Source organism: Ictalurus furcatus, chromosome 14, assembly GCF_023375685.1.
Source record: "Ictalurus furcatus strain D&B chromosome 14, Billie_1.0, whole genome shotgun sequence".
Lineage (NCBI taxonomy): Eukaryota > Metazoa > Chordata > Actinopteri > Siluriformes > Ictaluridae > Ictalurus > Ictalurus furcatus.
In genome coordinates, this window is record NC_071268.1 from 5,145,471 (window position 1) to 5,161,223 (window position 15,753).

General features: G+C 39.4%; 1 protein-coding gene across 4 annotated transcripts in view; it reads right to left on the minus strand.

Annotated features, from left to right (window-relative positions):
- The window catches only part of lingo1a (leucine rich repeat and Ig domain containing 1a), a 160,536-nt gene that overhangs the window by 24,774 nt on the left and 120,009 nt on the right, over positions 1-15,753 (minus strand). Inside the window, exon 1 of one of the 4 annotated variants that reach the window (XM_053640963.1) lies at positions 12,213-12,454. The exons of 1 other annotated variant lie outside the window; for it this stretch is intronic. The gene's annotated coding sequence lies outside the window, so the exon portion shown is untranslated. Of the gene's footprint in view, positions 1-4,387; positions 4,584-12,208; positions 12,455-15,753 lie in introns of those variants that run through there. 2 more of the 4 variants (XM_053640961.1, XM_053640964.1) reach the window with 2 other exon arrangements.

Genomic DNA, 15,753 nt, shown 5'->3' on the forward strand with positions numbered 1-15,753 from the left:
GGACAAGACACTGGTCCGATTTTTAATTCAATTTAATTCAATTATGTTGTAGTGTGGTTTTGGGACAAAATAACACCAGAATCATAATTCCTGTCTGCAAATATCAAAACAGCATCATACAGTGTAACTCTAGTGCCAGATCCATGTGACATTTCTTTACTTCCATACACACCTATGCACTGTATATTTACTTTTTTTACTGGGCTGTTTGCCTATTCTGACTTCTACAGTAATGATGAGTTTATATGAAATAGTATTCTCTAATCATTTACAAACCAGGGAGAAATTGTTTTAATTATTTCAAAGAATGCTACTTATTGCAGTTCTGATCAGTGTAGTCCTTTACAGATACCAGATCATTTTTCTGAAGATACCATAAAATCATTTTATCTCACTTGAGTGTTCATCACAACAATGGAAGAAAAGACATTTTAGAGATTTAATTTCAATTAAACATGAAATCCAGTTCTGCATAGTGACTATTTCCCCTGGCTTTCACAGCAGGGTTTGGGGATTAGTCAGTATGCTTACTAGGTCAAACTGGAATACAAAACCTGAGTTGAATATTGCCTTTGCCATTACTGATGACTGAAATATGGGAATGTGTATCTTCAGATATAAGAATACTCTCTCTCTCTCACGCTCTGTCTTTCTTTATCTTGTTTTTTTTTTTTTTTTGAAGATCTGTAAATGGAACATCTTTAATTACTCTTCCAATGCTCCCAAAGCATTCCTTTGGGGAACACATTCGTGTACGTGGACACACATACACATGCACACACACACAAACTCTTGGGTCAATTTTCATCTGTAATCACCATTGTAACTCTAGGGATCTATTCCCCAGAGTACCTCCGACATGTGTTAGTGTGTCATCACATCACTCTCTATCATTCACACTGGCTTTGCTCCTTGCGCCTGTTTCGCAGAGACATTTTCTCCAGCCTCTTCTCTAGAAACCGGATTTCCTCTATTGCTTCATTCAGACGCGCGCTCTCTCTCTCTCTCTCTCTGTCTTTCCTCCACATGTAGAGTTTATAATCTAAAACCACATAACTTCACATAACCACATAACATTTTTTCTTCATAAATTCAGAAAAAACAAACAAACATGGAAGTGAAAACCACCTTGGAAGTGAAAATCAGAGCATATTATGCACTATGTAACCACAGGAACTAGAGCAGGAATAGATAAGCCATGCCTTTTAGAGTGGGGCATTTGAAAATAAAATACTCATCAGTAATTGCAGGGTGACCATATGTGCTATACAGTGACTGCAGAGTGTAGTAGGATTTGGGTTTGGACTCAAGCCTTCATTTATGATTGGTTCATCCCACCAAACCTAACTAGGTGGTAGAGGCTCTAATTAAAGGCTAAAGCTTGAACAGTCTCCCAGGGTCACTTGAAATGAGCAGTAAGAGTGTACTGAAAGCCCACTCTATTGTTACTTGAAAACAGGGCTGCAAAATAGGCGAACATGAATGTTATGTTTGTTAAGAAGTGGATTAAAACACACATCGGACTTGAAGAGAGAAAGAGGCTTGTGAATTGTGGAATCATTAAAACCCAGTGAATTAGTGAAGGGGGTGAATTTCTTTTGTTGGTGTGGCATCCATTTCCTTGAAAGAAAGCTCAAATCCTTAATGTGTTTTAATGGTCTGTGGTAAATGGCCATGCAAATAAATTTTGCCCAAAAAAGAGGTTTTACACTTGCATGTGTAAAATATGCGTGCTTCGACATTAGGAACACATTTAAAGCAAAGAATCACAAAGAAAACCACAGAGGCATTTCAAAATGCCCCTATTAAAGCTCTCAGAAATGAAAGTAAAGTGTAAGTAGCCATTAGAGGACCCAAGTATCATCTTTGATTTTTATGTCATTCATGTCTTGTTGACAGAGGGCCAAAGAGCTTTTGTTTGTGTGTGTGTGTGTGTGTGTGTGTGCGCGTGCGCACACCTCTGATAGTGGCTACAAAAGTCCTCACATGACAGATAAATGGGGTTTGGGAGGCTCTTGGAAAAATGCTACTCATACTAATCCAAACACACACACACACAAACACCCACACACACACACACACAGGCTTGATACCATCAACGACATATAGCAGTCACATCCTGCCGGGGTTGAGTAGTTTCAGCTTCAGATCTTCATTAGCTGAATCCACCCACAACTCTAGCTAAGAGCATGAATGACCAATTTACACTTTGCCCCTCCCCATGTTTATTCCACTTAAACATTGATACATAATAAATATTGATCCTGTCATGGTGACGTATTTAGGGTGCAACGTAAATCAGCATGACTGCTGTAGATAAATAAACAAATCCAATTAAAGAATGCGTCAGTAAGTCTGTGCTTAGCTCAGCTCCTTTCCTAAGCGTTCACACACACACACACACACACACACACACACACAAACACACATACAACCAAGCTACAAACAAACTCATACTGACCTAATGCTGATTGATAAACCACCCCAATCCTTGTGTAATTTACAAGCTCTCTGATCTATTAAGCATGCACATCAATCAGTCTGAACCAAAATGATGAGTGTTGCCTTGAGATTCTCTCAGCAACAGGACAGCCATTGATTAGTTCATTAGACCATCCTGTTTACCAAAACTTCTGTCACACTCGGCAGGATTCTTAGTAAGCTTTCCTACTCATTATAATTAGCTTAACTGGACTGTGTGTTAGTGGAAAAGAAAGCGAGAATATCCCAAACATACAGCAGTATTCCCAAGAATCTCACATTTAAATGTCAAATGATCTTGAATATTTTCCATTTAAATGTATTTTCCTAGCAGCATAATAGAGCCTGACAGTACAGAAAAGACTGATCAGGTTTGAAAATAGAAAGAGAGAATACTAAGTTATATTAAATCCAGCATAATAACCAAATGTATTACTTTTGCAAAAATTACACTGCAAAATTGACCTCAACATACAGCAATCTGAATGTCAGACAAGTAAGCTAATAGATTAAAAATAATAGTTAGCACACAGGATTCCTCTGATTTGGTGAAGTACATTTCATTTAAAGATTAACCATAAGCTGCTCCATCTCTCTCTCTCTCTCTCTCTCTCTCTCTCTCTCTCTTTCTGTCTATCTGAGGCTATGTCTATTTTTTGCCTTTCAATGCAAAGGGAACGAGTAGGACTGACCTTTTGGAACAGGATAATATGGCCAGACTGAAAATCAATGCAGACACAGATAAAGATCTTTGCATTAAGAGACCTTTCCGATAGCTTTAAATGAGGTATTAATGTCATATTTGTGATGGGCTCTTCTGCTCTGCAGTGTCCCTTTTTCCAGAGGATATATATATTTTTTTCAAAACTGGAGTGATGAAACTCCCCTCAGAGCAACACTACATGCCTTCCAACACCCCACCCCCCTCCCTCCATATCCCATCAGGCTTTGAGTGTTTGGTATGGGGACTCTGGAAGATCCCTAGGAAACCCGCACTGCATGGCTCCAGCATATCAGCCATGAAGTACAGCACCCTGAAATTAGCCTTCTTTCAGAGAGTTTCTTCAAGTGTGTGTCTGCTTTAGAATGCCACATAGAGCACCTGCTGGTGCTGTAATTTAAAAAAGGTACTTGGTGAATGGAACTTGAGTTGAAAAACCCACCTCCCCTACCTTGCACATCAACTTCAGGAATATATTTTCTATGCTGTCTCCAGCAGAATCCACAATAAAGCAGTTGCTACTGATGCTGAATATATCACGTGCAGCTTCAGAGCTATGCTGTAACTGTAACACTACAGTACTATATAGCATCATTAAGCAAAAGATGCACACATTATTAATTAAAGTGCACCTATTATGCTTTTTAAACTATGCCTAATTTTGTTTGTGCGGTCTCATACAATAGGTTTACATGCATCCAAGGTCAAAAAACACTTTAATTTTCTCATAATTTACATTGCTGCATCACCTCTTTTTCTCAGGGTCACAAACGACTCGTTCAAGGATCCGTTCACTCTAAACTCCTCCTTTCTGAGAGCCTACTCTGCTCTGATTTGTCAGATGTCCCAGTCTGTTGTGACTGGTCTACAGCGTGTTGGAAAGGAAACACCTACTAGCATATCTGAATTTCAACTTAGTAATAATGTTGGTTTTATCTTATCAATTTGAGCCAGAGTCCGATAGGAATATCAACCTGAACCACCATCGCAAGCACGACAAGAACAGGACGTTTCTAGTGGTAAGTTTGTATGTAGTTTGGCAATAACGTGAGTTATCCGGTTAGCAGAGGCCAACAGCTAACAGGCTAACAGCAGTGCACTGGCTGTACACGTATACAACACAAAACTACACATTTGGAACACTCGGTAGAAAATACATACGTAAAAATAATTAATCAGACTTACAGGAAGTGATCCAGAGACACAAGATGGTCCAAAAAAAGTGGGTACAGCCCCGTCTTTAATGAATAATCGTTTCGCAAATCCCGCTTTGACTTCTGCTAGATTCGAGAAGCAGTCATCAATGAAATGACGGGAATACAAACAAAGGTCGGAGTTGAACTGCTGTGGTATCGTTTTAAAATGAATTCTAACCACTGACGCTTTATATCCTCATCCTTTGGGAGTCCATGCAAAGTGGTTTTGCTTTTGCAGCGCAGAAAACAATGCCTTCTAGACATGAACCTAACTCTTACAGGACACAACCTCAAATGTAGTGTTTGAGGGCGGATCAAAGTACACTTATGTAGGTTAGGAATTACTGACGACTCGTTTCAGCTGTTCAGAATCAGTTCTTTCTTTTAGGAGTCAATAATGCCATTTGTCGTGCACTTTTGATTTTTGAAACTTTGCAGGCTTTTTACATTCACAAACAGCTCTATAACATACTACATGAAAAAGCATAATAGGTGCGCTTTAAAAAAAATTGGGTTGTAACATCGTGTAAAAATATTTAATTAAAATCTACCATCTACAATAGTAAAGGATGTTGGAAGCAGTTATAAAGGTATAGGGGTTGGCATACAAGGGTGGGCATTATCTTAGTAGAGAATATTTATATCAGCAGAAAGCTAAATTCTGAACTGATATATTTTGACTCTGTATCATGGTGTAGCAGTGGCTAGCATTGCTGTGTCACAGTTCCAGCATCCTGGATACAATCCTGAGCTCAGGTTATTGTATGTGAGGAGTTTCAAGTTTCTCCAAGCTCACATGGGTTTCCTCCAGGTTCTCCGGTTTCCTTCTACTGTCCAAAGACATACAAGTAGACAGGTTGGCTATGCTAGATTGCTCCTAACTGTGAAAAAGTGGATGTGTGTATGACGGAGCCCTGCAATCGAATGGAGTCCCATCCGGGGTTAATTCTCCAGCTTTGCCCCAAGTGATGTCATAGGCTCTGGATCCACCATGACTCTGACCAGGATAAAGCGGTTACTGAAGATGAACGAAATAATTAATTATTTAGACTTTTTACACTATTAACAAACACTTTGACCAGTTCTGTCAAACACTGTACTAATTCTATTATTATTTGGGTGAGGTTATCTATTTATGTCGAAGTGCTGTGACAAATTGTGCACGTGCACCCACAAAATGAAAGTGGAGGAATAACAAGGTGTTTTTTTCCTTGCTGAGTACTAAGTTGTTGAGGTATAGTTGTCACCTCGTGATGGATAAAATATAAGGCCTTCAGACTAGCTGTGCATGGGATTCATATTCTGCCATAGACATACAACAGCAAAACAATTCTAGCAGCATTTTACTGACAGAAAATCTCATTGGATGGGCTCATTTAGCACCATTGACAGGACTGTGCACTTCTGTGTTTACGAATGCAGAGGTAGAGGCATGAGATAGTGAACAATGGTAACAGTTCGCAATTACTGCAGCGTCCATAAATACACAAACAATTCATGGAATTATCTGCATGCAAGGTTTAACTAATTTCCCAGCAATGTGCTTAGAAAGCATGTACATCTGAAATTCAAAACAAAATTCACCAGCACGTACATCGGTAGACAGCAGTTTAAAGAATTTTGAAGACCACTTGCTGTAAATGCCTAAAATATGGGGCTATACCCTCTCAACTGGAATGAACAGAGAAACATATGTTGTCTTGTGATGTGTTTTTCTTTGTTTGTTCGTTTGTTTGACAAATAATTCTTTTTTAAAAAGTCAATACAGAATTTTTACAACTCTGACTGTCAACATGATGGAAAATGATTTATCCTAATGCAACCTCTGCATGAAACCTATGTCATGCTTGTCCTCTGGCCATTCTTGTCACACCAATTGACCCAGATGGCCCTGGTCTGCCCTCCATTCATAGAACCATGGTTGCCACATATAACCTCGGCTTCCATTCATTCTGGAGCACCACTGCCGTGTCCTTTGGAACCATTGAAGGCTGTGTATCAAAGTTATAACACTTCTTTTCTGTAATATGTACTTATGGTGCACCTCACCAGGAAATAACAGACAGCATTCCTAAATTGTGCAAAATGCCAGACTTTTTTGATACTGAGAATCATTCATAAAATAACAATAGTGGGAAGGCTGTCATCAGTTCTCATCCTCCTTGATCTTTCAGTAGCAATCAGAACAAACACAAGACTCTCTTGTACATCCTCATGAGTCTTGGAATATGTGACACAGCATGGCAATGGTTTATTTCCTACCTGAAGCGATGATCATATCAGATGACACCTGCTCCATGCAGACTTTCCACTGGTGTCCCACAAGGCTCAGTGCTTGGTCCTCTTCTGTTCTCCTTCTATACCCAGTCTCTCAATGAGGTCATATTCTCATATGGATTTTCATACCACTCCTATGCTGATGACAGTCAACATCTCCTCTCTTTTCCTCCCTCAGACACTCATGTTTCTGCATTTATCTTAGAATGTCTGGCAGTCATGTCATCATAAATGGCAGTTCATCAGCTGAAACTTAATCCCAGCAAAACTGAGCTGCTAAACATGCCTAGAGATGCATCCCCATGTCAAGATGTTGTGATCTTCCTGAACAACTCTGTCTCTGCACATAACCTTGGGGTAACCATGGACCACCAATTGCCTTTCTCACCACACATCACAAAACTGACATGCTCATGCCCATTTCTCCTTTGCAATATCATAAAGATATGTCCATTTATATCCACAGAGGACAGTTCCTGGTCATTTTTAATGTAATATTCTACCTCTGCAACTAATCCAGAATGAGTTTTCAAACTCCCCAAATTCTCCCACAATACCCCATCTCTATGCTCCCTCTACATGCTTCCTGTAGCTGCCCACATCAGATTTAACATACTGGTGCTTGCCTATGAAGCCAAAAACAGACCAGCAGCCCCCTAACACACTTATCACACCCTGATCTGCACCACGCTCCCTCCGATCCTCTAGCACTCTGGTTGAGCCCAACATTTCTCAAGGTACAAGGAAGACATGCATCGAAGCACATCTTTGTTCTAGCGCCTAAGTAGTGGAATGAACTTCCCCTAGCTGTCCAAACCGCTGAGTCACTGGCTGTCTTCAGATGATGTCTAAAGACCTACCTCTTCAAGAAGTACTTAAATTAGCACTTTATTTTAAAAATTTTAAAAATAATTGTATATTTTTCATACTATGCTAATCTCTCCAACAGGTTTTTAGACTTATAGTACTCTTACTCCTTAATTAGTTAACCACTATGAGGATGTGTTCATTGATAGAGACTTCAAAGCACTTAAGTTGCTCTGGATAATGGTGTCTGCCAAATACCATAACTGTAAATGTAAGCCATTGTGTTGGCCAGTGTGTGTCATTGGTATCAACAAATTCATTCCATAAAACCACATTGGGTAGTGAGTTGTTCTCCCTCACAAACAAATCAAACTTCCACTTTGAACAACCTTCTTGTGAATTTCTCAATTATTGGGTATAGGCTTGCTGTGAGACAACATATCTACTGACTGATTGTATTAGCCCAGTAGGTAGACAGCTCTCAGGGATTGGAGGCATGCATCTACCCACCTCCTGAGCTTGTTCACCCACCTCAACATTGCTTGCAATTTTGTGCCCTCTTGGTGGTTAATAAAAAAAATGCCTGTTTGGTGTTGTCAGTCCACATTAGGGGTTCATAAAAATGTTGCAGTACGACTAGTAGCACAACACCTTAAGGCACATGTGCATGCTCTTGTCACCAATATTGACACATGCTTTTGCAATATGGCTGACAGTCACTGAAATGGCCAGAGATGCAAAATTCCTATTTTGATCACTGGAGCTCATCTTGTTAACATCCCTGCCAGACACAGAAAGTCTACATATGAGTGGTGTACAGCCACTCGTAATTTTCTCGTAATTCTCGTCTGCCTTTATGATAGAGATGGCTCAATCTTCTGTTAGAAAGGCTCCTATGCTTAAATATCTAAAAAAAAAAAAAAAAAGTTCTGGCTTCCTGGTCCATGTGCAATTTCTATTGCCTATTCTTTTAGTAGAATTCCACAGTCAGCACAGCCAATTGGCTTGGGTCTCGCACCACTGTGTTATAGACTTGTGTTTGGCGATGACTGTAGCTAAACTGTAAACGATGTCTTGACAGTATGCTCAGTAGCCACTATAATGTTTTTTTATCAAGCTCAAGCTCTACGAAGGGAAAAAAATCCCATTGCAATTTCAGAACCAAAGCAGGGATTACTCGAGTTTGGGCAAAATGTGCTTTGTGTGCAAAACCACCTTTGTGTTCTGGGCTGCCATGACAGCACTGATGTGGACCCACATACCTCCTTTCATTCACTGTTGTGGTCATTAAAACCCAACCCCACGGGAATAATATGCACATGAAGGGCAATTTGTTGCATCATTTGTTTGCGTTCTTCTTACATTATTTCATTCTACATCCTAGTAGCTCTGAAACCATATCTGCTGTTAACTCTGCTCCTTGCCGCTTCAGCACAGTTCCAGATGAAGGTCATGAATAGATATTGGCATTTTAATAGCTTGCAAGGTGCACTTTGTGTGCCACTAATGACTTTATCTTCTGTAAATGCCTGTCACAGATGATCAGCTCCTAAACAATTTGGGCATTGATCATGTCTATCATCCAGCTCCACCAGGGCCTGGCAGCATAGGTTCAACAATTAACACAAGCTCATAATTTTATGGATCTCAATTTTTTAAGATGAGTTACTCTGTGCCCACAGCATTCATGTTGTGACAAGGCAACTTAAACAATACACCATGTGTCTTGTTTAGAAACACAGACAATCATGGCAAAATTAGTAACCAATTAAATATTAGAAACACAGTCATCTGTGTAGCTCAAAAGAAGATTTTTATTTTTTGTTTAACAATAACAATAACAAGATTAATAAAACTCAAAGGGTAATAGTGCAATACTCAGAATCTTGAGTCCTCTTCCTCATCTCAACAAGACGAGAATGGGAAAGGGGACGAGCATGACTTAGCAGGGTCCTTTTATAGGCTGCATGTGTGAGGTCTCAGCAATGAGGTGATGACTTTGCTATTAGTAGCTGGCAATAAAACGAGAAAACAGGAAAACTCCTCTAGTTCTTAACGAAACCATCAAAAAGGAAGTAGAACCAGGGTGCAAGATATAGGAAAGGACTAAAATGCAAGATATATGAAAGGACTAAAATTTTTTACTTGGCAAAACGCAAGCACAGTTTTCAACCAAAGTGGGTTTTAAAATCCTACAGTATCATCAGATTTCAAACCCACAGTGTAGGGCAGTTCATTTAAAAAGGGGGAAAAACTGACTTACATCCAATCAAATAGCAAAACACTGATCACTGAGCACTGATATACCAACCCGTCCTACACATGAGCAAACCTGCATATATAAGACACTGGGCTGTGTGTGCCTAGCAAGTATTTTGCCATAAACCATAATCCTTTAAAGCAGACAGTAAGGCTGCACTATTTATGATTTTAGAATACTGTTAATGCTGAACAGTGCAAAGTGCAACTGCACCTCTTAACCAATTAGTGGATGTTTTATTATGTGCTGTGAGCATGTGTTTTTCACGAATCTCCCGATGGCCAATCCAGGCCAGGTTGATCTTAGAAATAACCATATTCATATACAAATGGAGCCTAAGCAGCAATGTGCAACATTTGTCATTCCTATGTGTATTAGATGTGTGTTATATTATTAATATATTATTAATATATTATTATATTATATTATATTATATTATATTATATATTATTAATAATAGATTATTCCTATGTATGTTAGACAAGAATTTGTCTATTCTTTTTACTATCCACTGCTCATGCATCAAAAGTCCTGTGCAGTATGAATTTATATTGCTTAAGTGGTCCATTGTCATTAGCCTACCATTTTGTAAAATGAGGAAAAATGTCCTGCACTTTAAGGGGAAAAAAATCAACACAATGAGTACTAAGAGATGATTTCTTGTATAAAAAAAAAACACAGTTAACCGATAGCAATTGGATTTGAATTGAAGCATATTCTTGAGCTTTTATCAATAAATATTAGCAGCATTAGAAGGACCTCTGTTGTATTGACTGTTCCTAAGCACGCTGTTTTTCACAAGCTAATACTAGCAGGCACTTTCCAGCATTTCCCAGCAAATTCAATCCCGGCGATTGTGAAGTTTACAGGTTTGGATACAAAACTAGCCCAATCTGGTGTGAAAATAATGCAACCCTGCCACCCTTGCTTGCTAAAGAAAGATCAGAAATGTGTGCGCACCACAGTTAACTTGTTTTTGAGATGTACTGGGGGTGGAAAGTTTGCAGGCAATGCTCCACACCAGTTGAAGCCTGGGTAGAGAGCTAATGTTGAATCTGCCATGTGTGATTCTGTTACATTCTAATCTACAGCATTTGTTTCATTATATGTTCCTTAGAGTGTGAAATTAACTGCACAAAGAATATCATTATTAAGTTTCAATTATTGTACTATTGTATAATGATGTTTAATGTTTAATTAAATGAAATCAAGAGCTTATTTTTGCTGTACTGCAGAATTTATTGTATCAATACACCACTGTTGAATTTGACTGAAGTGTATTGTTATACCTCTAGGCAGCAGTGACTGAAATATACGACTTGGTGACAGTATTATGAAGTATCTAGGATAAACAGTACTGTGTATAAATCAGTTATCAGCACATGCATAACATGCAGAGATCCAGACCTACAGTGAGTGAGTGAGCGAGAGAGAGAGAGAGAGAGAGAGAGAGACAGAGAGAGAGAATGTGATATAAGCGATATTTGTAATATCCTGAAAAGGTAGACCAGATTGTGTGTGATATTGCCCTCTTGCCACTGAGACAGACTGACCTTCCTGTCAGTGAACAATGAAATACCTCAAAATACAACTATGCAGAGTACTATAGCAAAGTAAGCATGTTTATTACCTATTTCAGCAAACTGTATTTTCTTCATTAATTGGATAGAAGGAGTTCAATATCATCATGTCTAGCTGGTCCATGATATAAAACACCCAGTGTAAATTATAAACCACTGACATCAAAGAGGTATGACAAAGGTTTCAGACTGCATTATCAGCAAAGTTGTATTCTTTTGCCTTATTCTGAACACACACATAGGTACACCGAGATACAGAATATTTTTATTTATTTATTCCTTATCTACCTGGAAAACATATATATATATATATATATATATATATATATATATATATATATATATATTAGTGTATAGGTGTGGTGGTGTACTGTTACTCCAAACATTTTCTTTTATTATTATTATTATTATTATTATTATTATTATTAGTCATTTCACAGTTAGGGACGTGTTAAGGCTTTTGTATGAGAGAAGGGTGAAATGCGACGGTTATCGGTCGCAGTCATAACCATCTAATGGCGCATGACAAACGAGTAGAAACTTGCAGCGTTCGCGTTTCACTGGTTCCTCTCTGAATCAAAACTGAAGAAGAGGTGGACATATCCGACATATCACCGATAAAGTGAACAGAAATGGGTCTCGTGCAGGCTATAATCACGTTTATACAACCCTAATGACATTTAAACACCCTTGAAAGCGGAATCACCGTCAGCCGCTTCATCAGCCTTTCATCTGAACAGATACATCAGTGGAGTCGCCACAACGCAGGACTGTGACGGGTCCTGTATCGTGTGCGTGTCCCCATTCTGTCCGAGCGCCTTTTAAACATCGTTTAAGCGCGCCCGCGCGTGTCTGTGCGTGCGTTTGCGTGTGTGTGTGTACTCACCTACCGCCGTTCGTAAGCATCCTCAAGGGTTTCACACTCATACAGAGGCAACTCCCCGCGCAGAACTGACCGACTGCACCTGCACTATCTCATCTCCCTCGCTGGACACACCAAGTGGCAACAAAAAATACAAATCTAGAGGGGAAAAAAAGCGCCGCGCATAAACACCCTTTCGGTTTCCGTGGAAAAGCTGCTACTGCGAATCTAACAAATCTTTACGAGCATCGTTTCGTCGGTGTGGTTCGGTGCAGGGACGGCAGATAGACTCGAGAGAAAGGGTTTCACACGCGCCTGCCGCTGCCGCGAGCTTACAAAATGAGGCGTGGATGGGAAGGAAGGAGAGAGAGAGAGAGAGAAAGAGAGAGAGAGAGAGAGCCCGAGAGCGAGAGAGAGGAAGAGAGAGAGAGAGAGAGACCGAGAGAGAGAGAGAGAGAGAGAGAATTCAGTTAGCTCAGCTGGCAGACATACAGGTTATATGTAGCATACATATTGGTGCAGAACAATGACTAAAACACAGCACAATTACTTATAATAATAATAATAATAATAATAATAATAATAATAATAATAATAATAACAACTCTTCTTCTTCTTCTTCCTCTTATTATTATTATTATTATTATTATTAACAGCCATACCAATAAAGCTATCTCTGCATCTAATTTTCCAAAAAAATAAATAAAATAAAGTTGTCTATCTATCTATCTATCTCTCTCTCTCTCTCTCTCTCTCTCTCTCTCTCTCTCTCTCTCTATATATATATATATATATATATATATATATATATATATATATGTATATTTCTCCAATATAAAGAGGAACCTAGACAGAAATATTAGTGCTTATTGATTATTTAAAGAAAACTAATCACCAAGCTATGCATCACTCATTGGGATTCTTCTGACCCTGTGCAGTGTATCAAATGCTGTCAGGGGTTTTATATAGGGCTGCAGTTCTCTAAATGAATACCTGGTGGCACTGTTGGACTCAAAGATGCTCTTATGAAGTGCCATGTCTTTACCTCTTGCGCAAAGCTCTCAAGTGTCTTCTCAGGAAACATTTCAAGAAAACTATAGTAGTATGCTGCATTATCAAGCCTGCTCAAATAAAACAACAGATGTGTGTCCTGACTGAGGCTACCAATCGTACATGTACATGTCCTGGCAATGTTCATGCATCGGATGCACGAACATGCCTCCCCAGATGATCAGCTGGTGTATGTGTTTGTGCATGTACTATCCTACTGCTGCTGTTTCTGTGCTTCCTCAGGGGTTTCACACATATTCAGCGGCAACTCCCGGTGCAGTGTGTATGTATGTATGTGTGTGTGTGTGTGTTTGTTTGTCTGTTTATGCAAGATACTATGTAGTCACAGGAAAGCCTCTTTCCTGTTTGATGGTTTCTGTGGGTGGTAGATCATTCAGCATAACATCTCTCAAAACCTTTCCCTTCATGCATTTGTGCTTGTGACAGACTCACATCAATCATTGCTCAGGTCATAACACACATCTTCATACAATGCTGTTAACACTCAAATCCCAACCTAGATCTCCAGTCGTCCATCCATCACGTATCCTTATGTGTCAGATAGCAAGCATTTGCCTTTTGGTTGGAGTATTAGCATTGGAGCTACATATACAGTATATATACCGATCAGCCATAACATTACAACCATTGACAGGTGAAGCGAGTAACATCGATTATCTCATTACAATGGCACCTTTCAAGGGGTGGGATATACACTATTAGGCAGCCTACTCAGCATGGCTCAAAGTCCCTTTCCAGAACCTTCAAACTAACTGTCTCTCAGTGGTGGAATGAACTTCCAACCTCTATCCAGCCAGCAGAATCTGTCACTATCTTCAAAAAACAGCTAAAGACCAACCGCTTCCGTGAGCAGGAAACTAACCCCTAAAAAGCCAACCCGACATTATCTTTTAAAAAGAAACAAAAAAATTAACTTTCTCTGGCCTCTACTCTGCCCATTTTGTTTTTCTAGAACTCAATTATGAATGTTGCATGGTAGCACTACTTTATTGTTCTCTGCTTGATATATCACTTTGCTTGTATTTCTTCATTCGTAAGTCACTTTGGATAAAAGCATCTGCTAAATGAATAAATAAATCTAAATGTAAATGCAGGCAGCAACTGAACAGTCAATTCTCAAAGTTGACATGTTGGAAGCAGGAAAAATGGTTCAAGGAAGGACAACTGGTGAACTGGCGACAGGATCATGGGTGCCCAAGACTCACTGATACGTGTGGGCTAGCCTGTCTGGTCCGATTCCACAGAAGAGCTGCTGTAGCACAAACTTCTGAAAAAGTTTATGCTGGCTGTGATAGAAAGGTGTCAGAACACACAGAGCATCTCAGCTTACTGTGTATGGGGCTGTACAGCCACAGACCGATCATGCTGACCCCTGTCCACCACCGAAAGCACCTGCAATGGGCACGTGAGCATCAGAACTGGACCATGGAGCAATGGAAGAAGGAAGCCTGGTCTAATTAATCACACTTTCTTTTACATCATGTGGACGGCCATGTGCATGTGCGTCACTTTCCTGGGGAAGAGATGACACTAGGATGCACCATGGGAAGAACAGCAGAGGCAGTGTTATGATCTGGGCACTATTCTGCTGGGAATCCTTGGGTCTTGGCATTCATGTGAATGTTACTTTGACATGTACCACCTAAACATGTCAAACATTGTTTCAGACTAAGTACACCCCTTCATGGCAAGGGTTTTCCCTAAAGGCAGTATCCTCAGCAGGATAATTGTTCAGGAATGGTTTGAGAAATATCACGAAGATGTTGACTTGGCCTCCAAATTCCCCAGAGGCAATCGAGCATCAGTATGATGTGCTGGACAAACAGGTCCATCCATGGAGATAACACAGCATATCTTCAGAGGTCTTGTGGAGTCCATGCCTTGACGGGTCAGAGCTGTTTTTATATAGAGTACTTGGTTTGTTTGTTTTTTAAATTTTTGTTTGTATTTTGGTTTTCAATTTCAGATTCGTTTCAGTTAGTTTTAATGGTGCATAAATAGTTTTGATTTCATTATTATCTTTCACAAATAATTACTTTCAATTTGTATTTAGTTTTAGTATCATTTTACTTTTTTTCTTTAAATCCCAAATTGGCATCTCTCTTTTCCTTCTTAGTAATTTTGCCATTAGCGCTCAACTGCTACTAAATCGCTGCTGTGCCAAGGAGTTCTAATACATGTTACTTTGCCATCTACTGGTGATTTATGTTTTGGCAACATTAATAGAGCCACTCCGTTCAACCTCTATAAGTCAGACCACCAGACATTTAATATATAAAAAAATAAGTCCCCTTTCAAAGGGAACTTCGGTAATTGAAACTTTTGTAAAATCATGCCTCTACTTATAGGCCTGCCATGATCAGATGACGTGGCAATTAAGCACGTCGCATGATATATATATGGCACCCGTGAACCATGCCACCAACCTTATTATCTTCAGCGAGACTGCATGTCTGTGGTTTGTGTGACAAAAAGACGTTTCATTTCTACTCTATATT